A 7,708-nucleotide genomic window follows, 5' to 3' on the forward strand; every position below is an offset into this window, starting at 1 on the left:
TGATTGGTACCTCTGGTTTGACAACACTTTGGGTGGAGGAGGTGACAATTGGGTGATTGGTACCTCTGGTTTGACAACACTTTGGGTGGAGGGGGCGACAATTGGGTGATTGGTACCTCTGGTTTGACAACACTTTGGGTGGAGGGGGCGACAATTGGGTGATTTGTACCTCTGGTTTGACAACACTTTGAGTGGAGGAGGCGACAATTGGGCGCCCGTTGTCAGTATAATGTGACCGGGTGGGGTGTGCTGCTGGGTGTCTTCGGCAGTATGCCTCAGTGAGGTAGCACTATAAATCGGCAAAAGTTCCGGCCTAGCACAAGGAGACTTAACACGAACATACCGCCGCCTCCCAAAACACACATACGCACTCACCACACGCATGCATGTCGCACGCACGGGAGGCCGTCCTTAAATGACCTTAGATGTTAATAGGACGTTAAACAAAATAAACCAAACCAAACCAAACCTCTGGTTTGACAACACTTTGAGTGGAGGAGGCGACAATTGAGTGATTGGTACCTCTGGTTTGACAACACTTTGGGTGGAGGAGGCGACCATTGGGTGATTGGAACCTTTTGTTTGACAACACTTTGGGTGGAGGAGGCGACAATTGGGTGATTGGAACCTTTTGTTTGACAACACTTTGGGTGGAGGAGGCGACAATTGAGTGATTGGTACCTCGAAATGCATGCATAAATTATAAGACAAGCTAAAACAGACTGTCAAAGCAAACTAACTGATAAACTCAAAGAAAATTCAGAGATTGCTATTAAATTTACTAATTGCTCTTAACAGATTTGCTTTCTTCCTATTTTGGTCGAAAATATAATAGTGACTACACTGCATTCTAATTAAAATTCACAAAAAAAACCCAGAATAAAATGATTTAAACAATCACCAAACATTGGATTTCCAAATAAAATATCAACATCTTGAAATAGTATATACTCATACTGATTGTTGAATTGTGCATACCAAACAGTAAATTCCTCAATGATCTGGACTACAAAGTAACACTGAGAAAAAAAGTATTCCACGGTCTCTGGTTCTCTTTCACAAAAGGCACATAACTTGCATGATGCTAGCTTCATTTTAACCAAAACAGTGTTTGCGGGAAGAATTCTGTGACAAATTATATTGAAAAGTTTGAAGTTTGGTTTCCTGTGTACACCTGAAAACGTTATATATACATATATATATAATCCCATTTAACATCTGCACCCAATCTTATTTTTGTTATCCATTTTTCCTGACATTTTAGTGGCTTTATTACTGTTTTCTCAATGAACATTTTATATATGAATTTTAAATCAGTTTTAGTTAAAATTAGGGAGATGATATTCCTTGTAATTGGTGTGATATTGTTGCCATTTTCTACTTCTCTCAGTTTTAGTCTCCACTTTCTTTCAAGCCTGTTTACCAAAGACGAGTGCTGAATATTTTTCTTTAATTGAACATTAGTGAAATTATTAAAATCTTTTAAAACATCTCTCTCGTTAAGACCAGCAATGATTTTTAACCCATGTTGTTTCCATACAACAGCACAACTTATTTTATTATAAGGAACCAAATTTATTATATTGTTGCCAAGGTATTCCTGTAAACATGTTGCCTCAATTTGAATTTCTGACAATACATCTTGACAAAATCGATTTTTGGTGTTTTTTCTAACTTCTTTATGTTTCACTCTATCTAAATCATAGAAGGTGTCAAGATCAACAGGTAATATTTCATTAAGAAGTAATTTCCATGTAGCATTAAATTCACCATATATCCTTTTTATCCATTTTACTTTTAAATACTTGATAGAAATTTTCCGCACTAGCAATCAAAGTGTCTCGTTTAATCTTTTCACTTTTATAATTCCATATAAAAATATAGATACTCCTATAAAGCATATTTATAAACAAGTGTGAAGGATTTGGTAAGCTAGAAAATAGGTGTACAAATTTGGGCAAAATAAGAGTCTTCACAACAGTTATTCGACCTATTATTGTTAAATCTCGGCAAGACCAGAATCTCATTATTTTGTTAATTTGTTGAAGCTTGCATTCAAAGTTCAACCTTTCCATATTCTGCAGATTAAGTGAAAAAGTAACACCGAGGAGCTTAAATTCATTTGTTGACCAATTTAAGTATAAATCTGGACATATTCTATCTTGCGAACATTTCTTACTTCCAATGTAATACAGACTTGATTTATGCAGATTTATCATTAAACCAGAAATCCTAGCAAAGTCTTCCAAAATATTCACCGCAGTATACAAAGAGTTACTTGGGCCATCTAGGAGGAGATACGCATCATCTGCATACTGCCCTAGTAAACACTCATTTCCTGTTATCATAATACCTTTCATTTAATTGTTCCTTAGTTTAGTTTATTTTGTTTAACGTCCTATTAACAGCTAGGGTCATTTTTGCCTGGATTTGGAGGTGGAGGAAAGCCGGAGTACCCGGAGAACCCGGAGAAAAACCACCGGCCTACGGTTAGTACCAGCTAGGCAACTGCCCCACGTCGTTTTGCCAACACCCCCCGATATTATAACTTGTCACAAAACATATGGTTAGCTAGTTAATTAAAGAATATAGTCAATGAAGTAAATTTGAGTGACAACTGACATTCAGTACCCGATCGAACAAGGTAATTCTGATGTGGCATTTGTTGTCTTAACTGGTTAGACAATTTTTACCTGGTTACACCGTCAATTATATCACAGGCGTCTGAAGTTCTGACAGTAAACTGAGATATAATACCATATAAAAAATAAGAGTATCTACTATAAAAAAAGAACAGGTATGCAACGCCTCCGATGTTCTTTTTTTATAGTAGATACTCTTATTTTTTATTTGGTATTATATCTCGGTTTACTGTCAGAACTTCAGACGCCTGTGATTATATAATCAAAATGTCAAGGCATCGCTATCGAATGGACGGATTATGTGACAGATTCAGATTCTTTATTAACCGAAAGCCCCTTTCACATGTAGACTGTTTAGTACATACATGTTTAGTGACTATAACACTGCTTAGCATTTAACATACATATTACTGTACCGTAATCAATCATCGACATTTAACATACATATTACTGTACCATAATTAATCATCGACATTTAACATACATATTACTGAACCATAATTAATCATCGACATTTAACATACATATTACTGTACCATAATTAATCCTCGACATTCTAAATTCCTGCCATACAAACAACAAAGTCTTCTTTGACATCAAAATTAGTAGATTTATGGACTTAATTATCATATGTATATATCATATTGAGAATTAGAACAGTTCTGCACTCGACGAAATTGAAAGGAAGGAAAGTAATTTTCTGATGTTTTATCGGCCTTAATTGAAAGGTTTGTAGGTCATTAATTATTTGCACTTTAAGCTTCAAATTCTGGATATAATCAACTTAATGGCATGCCTTTTTTTGGCAATAATTAATATATATTAACGGAGTTGAAAAAAATTGTACATATATATATACTCTATCTATATTCTTGAAAAGCGGCAAAATCATGAAACCAAACTGTGATATATAACTTGTAAAAGCAAGTTGAATTTACTGCATTACCTGCGCTACATGTCACGAGCATTATATCGGACAAACAGGAAATATACATTATAAGAAAGATTTCGAGTCCATCGGTAGCTATTACGAAGTTCCGACACGCTAAAAATATTCGACTTGACACTTGTCGAAAAGGATTATATTCCGGGTTTATCCTTTCCATAAAATGTATAATATGGCGCGGGAAGGACGTCATAATTAAATATTTTTGCCTAGGCAGAAATCGAATTTTGCATAGGCAAAAATATTTAATTATGACACCCTTCCCGCGCCATACGATTGCACCACAGCAATATGGCGCGGGAAGGATGTCATAATTAAATATTTTTGCCTAGGCAAAAATCGAATATTGCTTAGGCAAAAATATTTCAGCCTAGGCAATATTCGATTTATGCTTAGGCAAAATTATTTCTAACTAGGCAAAAATCGAATTTTGCCTAGGCAAAATTATTTTTACTTAGGCAGAAATTCTGCCTAGGCAATATTCTATTTCTGCCTAGGCAAAATTCTATTTCTGCCTAGGCTAAAATAATTTTGCCTAGGCAAAAATATTTAATTATGACATCCTTCCCGCGCCATACAGCAAAAGACTACACAAAGAAAATGTATTTGTCAAAGTTTTTAACCGGACACTAAATGGTTAATGATATGTGCCGTTTTAAATAATAATACTATAATAAATACTGTTACCTCCCCTGCATTTTATCCATTATGAAGTCATTATGACGTCATCCGGTTACTAAGAACTAAATCAAACGAAAGCCTAGCCAGAGGGATACACGGTCGGTTAGAGTAGCCTGACAAATGTGTCAAAATTAGGCTTTTCTGCTACAACAGTAAATATAGCCTAAAGCGGGACTTGTTTTTGGAATGGTGGGTATTTACACATGTGTATAGACTAGATTATCTATATAACAGGGGAAATGGTGTGTTCTACACACAAGATATCTAGAAAAATAAGAGAAAATCACGTTTTAAACTGCTTTGAAGTGTAATATCTACCTCTTACAAAATGTACAAATTGAAATTATTACCTTGGCCAGTGTCCCAAGGTAATATTATATGAACTAACTACTTGGGGGAATTTCAGAAATGCTCCTCTGCTATGTTGAACAGATTTAGAAGCTTTTCTTGTGTGAATCCTTTACTTTATAATTGAATATAAATTACAATTATGCTATAGTTTCTACTTAGTCAATGGTAAGCCATAAGGTGATACACACAAGTAGGTAAACTTAATTTGTCCACCACGACATTCTCCCACTGCTCTGAGTATCTAGACGTAGACCTCCGCTCCAGAATTTGATGGCACCAATGTGCCGTTGAGTCATTCTCCGTAAACAAGTTATTCTAAGAGATCTAGAAAAAATTAGAGATCTAATATAAAAAGTACTTTTTTTAACCTGTTTTGAAGTGTAATATCTACAGTAACAGTTACCTCTTGTGTGTAACGATGGATATGAACAATATACATTGATATATGCGGATCTGTACATCGCTGATTATTTTGAAATACTTCTGTACTAATAAGTTTATATTTCAATATTATCGACGATCTTACGGTGAAAGCATCAAATGCAATTTTGATTGAACAGTAAAAAGTCAAAATCAGATATCTATAACCAGAGACCTATAAGCTATACTAAATATTAATATAGGTCTCTGCTATAACTAATTGTTATAGTAGGCCAGAGACTTGTATATCACATGATATACAAGTCTCTGATTAGGTTAAGTTTCTGAACAACAAAATTTAATTGTAGATAGACTACCTTCCAGAAAGTAGCCTAGAAAATCTAATTAAATTCAAACTTTATTTATAGTCGGTTTCACCGTTCTTATTTATTTCCTGAAATATTTTAATTTTGTTCAATATTAACCCGTTGGTGCCCCTAACACTATTGCTGACGCCACCAAAACCGGATAAAACTGGTTCGGCTATATATAGAAAAGACGTAGTTGGAACGTCTGGAACTGTTTACTACAATAACATTCCTCTTATTTACGTTGCAAGAACATAAGTTAACAATATTTCTGATCAAAATATATATAAATTGTTGATCGAAGTAAACTGAAAAATTACTCTACATATTTTTCATTCAATAAGAGCTGTTTATTCAAGAGTGTAGCTTAATTGTTCCCAGAACTACATTTCTGCTTCGGTTTGGCGTAGTAATATAAGTAATAACTATAAATATCGCCCCAACAACAAACTACGTCATAGACAAGACAAGGGAAGGAGCGCAGGAGCAGGAAGACAGAAGATTTCTGGTGTTGGTTTTGAAAGGACTGTTGAATAGCTGTTTGAAATGCTGTGGGTTTGGCTTGGAGCTATGATTTAGAGGCCTTTATGTCCATCTATGAGGGGTTTTCATAGTTGGTTTCAATCTTTGTTGTTGAAATTTGTTGAAATTGTGTATATTGCTCTGGTGGACATTTCTATCGTCGATTTTTGATTCAATATGGCGACTAGGAAAATAGCTTCGCTTGCAAAACAACGAAATCGGTTTCACTCCAAGGATACGATATTGATATCAAAGTTGATGAAAATAGCTAAGCGAAAAAAGACGACGTATAGCAGTAAATATCCGAATTATCTCGTTACTGCATTATTACAGGCAACAGTGATGCGTCTCCAATCTGATAAATCGAGAGTCCTAAAGGTTGGGAGGCCAAAGGATTGCGAATCTATAAATAACGACGATACCGATACTTCTAGTCATGGGAATACGATATATAAACAATCACTTTCTAGTGTTAAACGTAATATAAATACTTACAATGGTGACTCGATTGAAATGGAATTGGATAATTTTTTCAACAGCTTAAAATATTGTGGTGCTCGGTGATATATAGAATTATATTTTATACATGATTGCTTTTACCTTTCTTCAGCATTTAGTTATAACTAAAGCTAAGATGGGGGATATTGTTATACTTATAGATAATAAATTTATATTGTTTTATACATCGTTTCGTTTCAATTAATCTCGATGAGGTATTGTTGGTGTACTTTTCTCTCTTTCCATAGCATTCTTCCCAAAGATGCAGATCTGAATAGGCCTTTCCTGTTCTTATCGCCAAAAAGCCCAGGGAACCAGACAAGACTAGTATAAACAAGATAAAATAAGTACAATCTATCCAATGAGTAATTCTTGCTTTCATTTTGTATTGATTTAATGATCCCAACTAAAAATGTGTTGTATGTTAAATTGACTCCATGTGGGCATTACTTTTAATATTGAAAAATAATTGTGACAAAGAATGTTTATTCCTTATCTAGAGAGTTGAAAAGGCATCTACGGTGCTTGTTTTTATATAATGTCTGGGGAAAGAATCTGCAATTTTGACTTTTCAGAAGGAAGTAGCATGTCAATGATGTGGCAGTTCAGCGTTGAAAGTAACTAGGCAGTCAATGAGAATATCGGATGACTTGGTCCGGGAAGTAAATACAGTAGAATACACTTGAATACCAGTAATGGAAAAAGTATGGTACAAAGCTAATCTTACTGGAAAGGCAAGCTGCATGCAAAATAACGTTTAAAAGATATTATACAGTGAAAAATGCAACTTAACACAATAATAACTTAGTAATCCGATAAAAAGTAGTTTAAATGCTCTTTGAAATAATTTTGAAGGGCACAAGTTGCCACATTTGTCGTGTTGGGGTTTCTTTCATCAGTATTTCAGAGTAAACAAATCTAAAGATGGAAAGCAGGAAATTTTGAAGATCTTGGCAGATGCTGCATGACCCGTCATGAAAGATAGATTGTTGTAACAAGATGGCATTAGAAGCAAGGCAAGCTAAATGCATGATTTCAATTTTGAGGAAGGTCTATATTCTGAGAAAATACTTTCAATCAATATAGTGATTACATTAGTATTTGTGAAATCTTTTTGTCATTTTGATGTAAATTATATATTTGGGTGGCATCTTGTTTTGGGATGTGGGTTTTCTTTAACCTTTCAGAGTTAAGCATTTTGAAGTAAGGATTTCAAGTAGTAAATATAGAACTAAAAAATGAACATAAATAGATTTCAAACATTGCTTCACATAAATATTTATGATGTTGAACACCATGCATCAAACCTTGGTTGGTTGCAACTGAAACGTTGTGGAAAC

Source organism: Pecten maximus, chromosome 3 (assembly GCF_902652985.1).
Source record: "Pecten maximus chromosome 3, xPecMax1.1, whole genome shotgun sequence".
Lineage (NCBI taxonomy): Eukaryota > Metazoa > Mollusca > Bivalvia > Pectinida > Pectinidae > Pecten > Pecten maximus.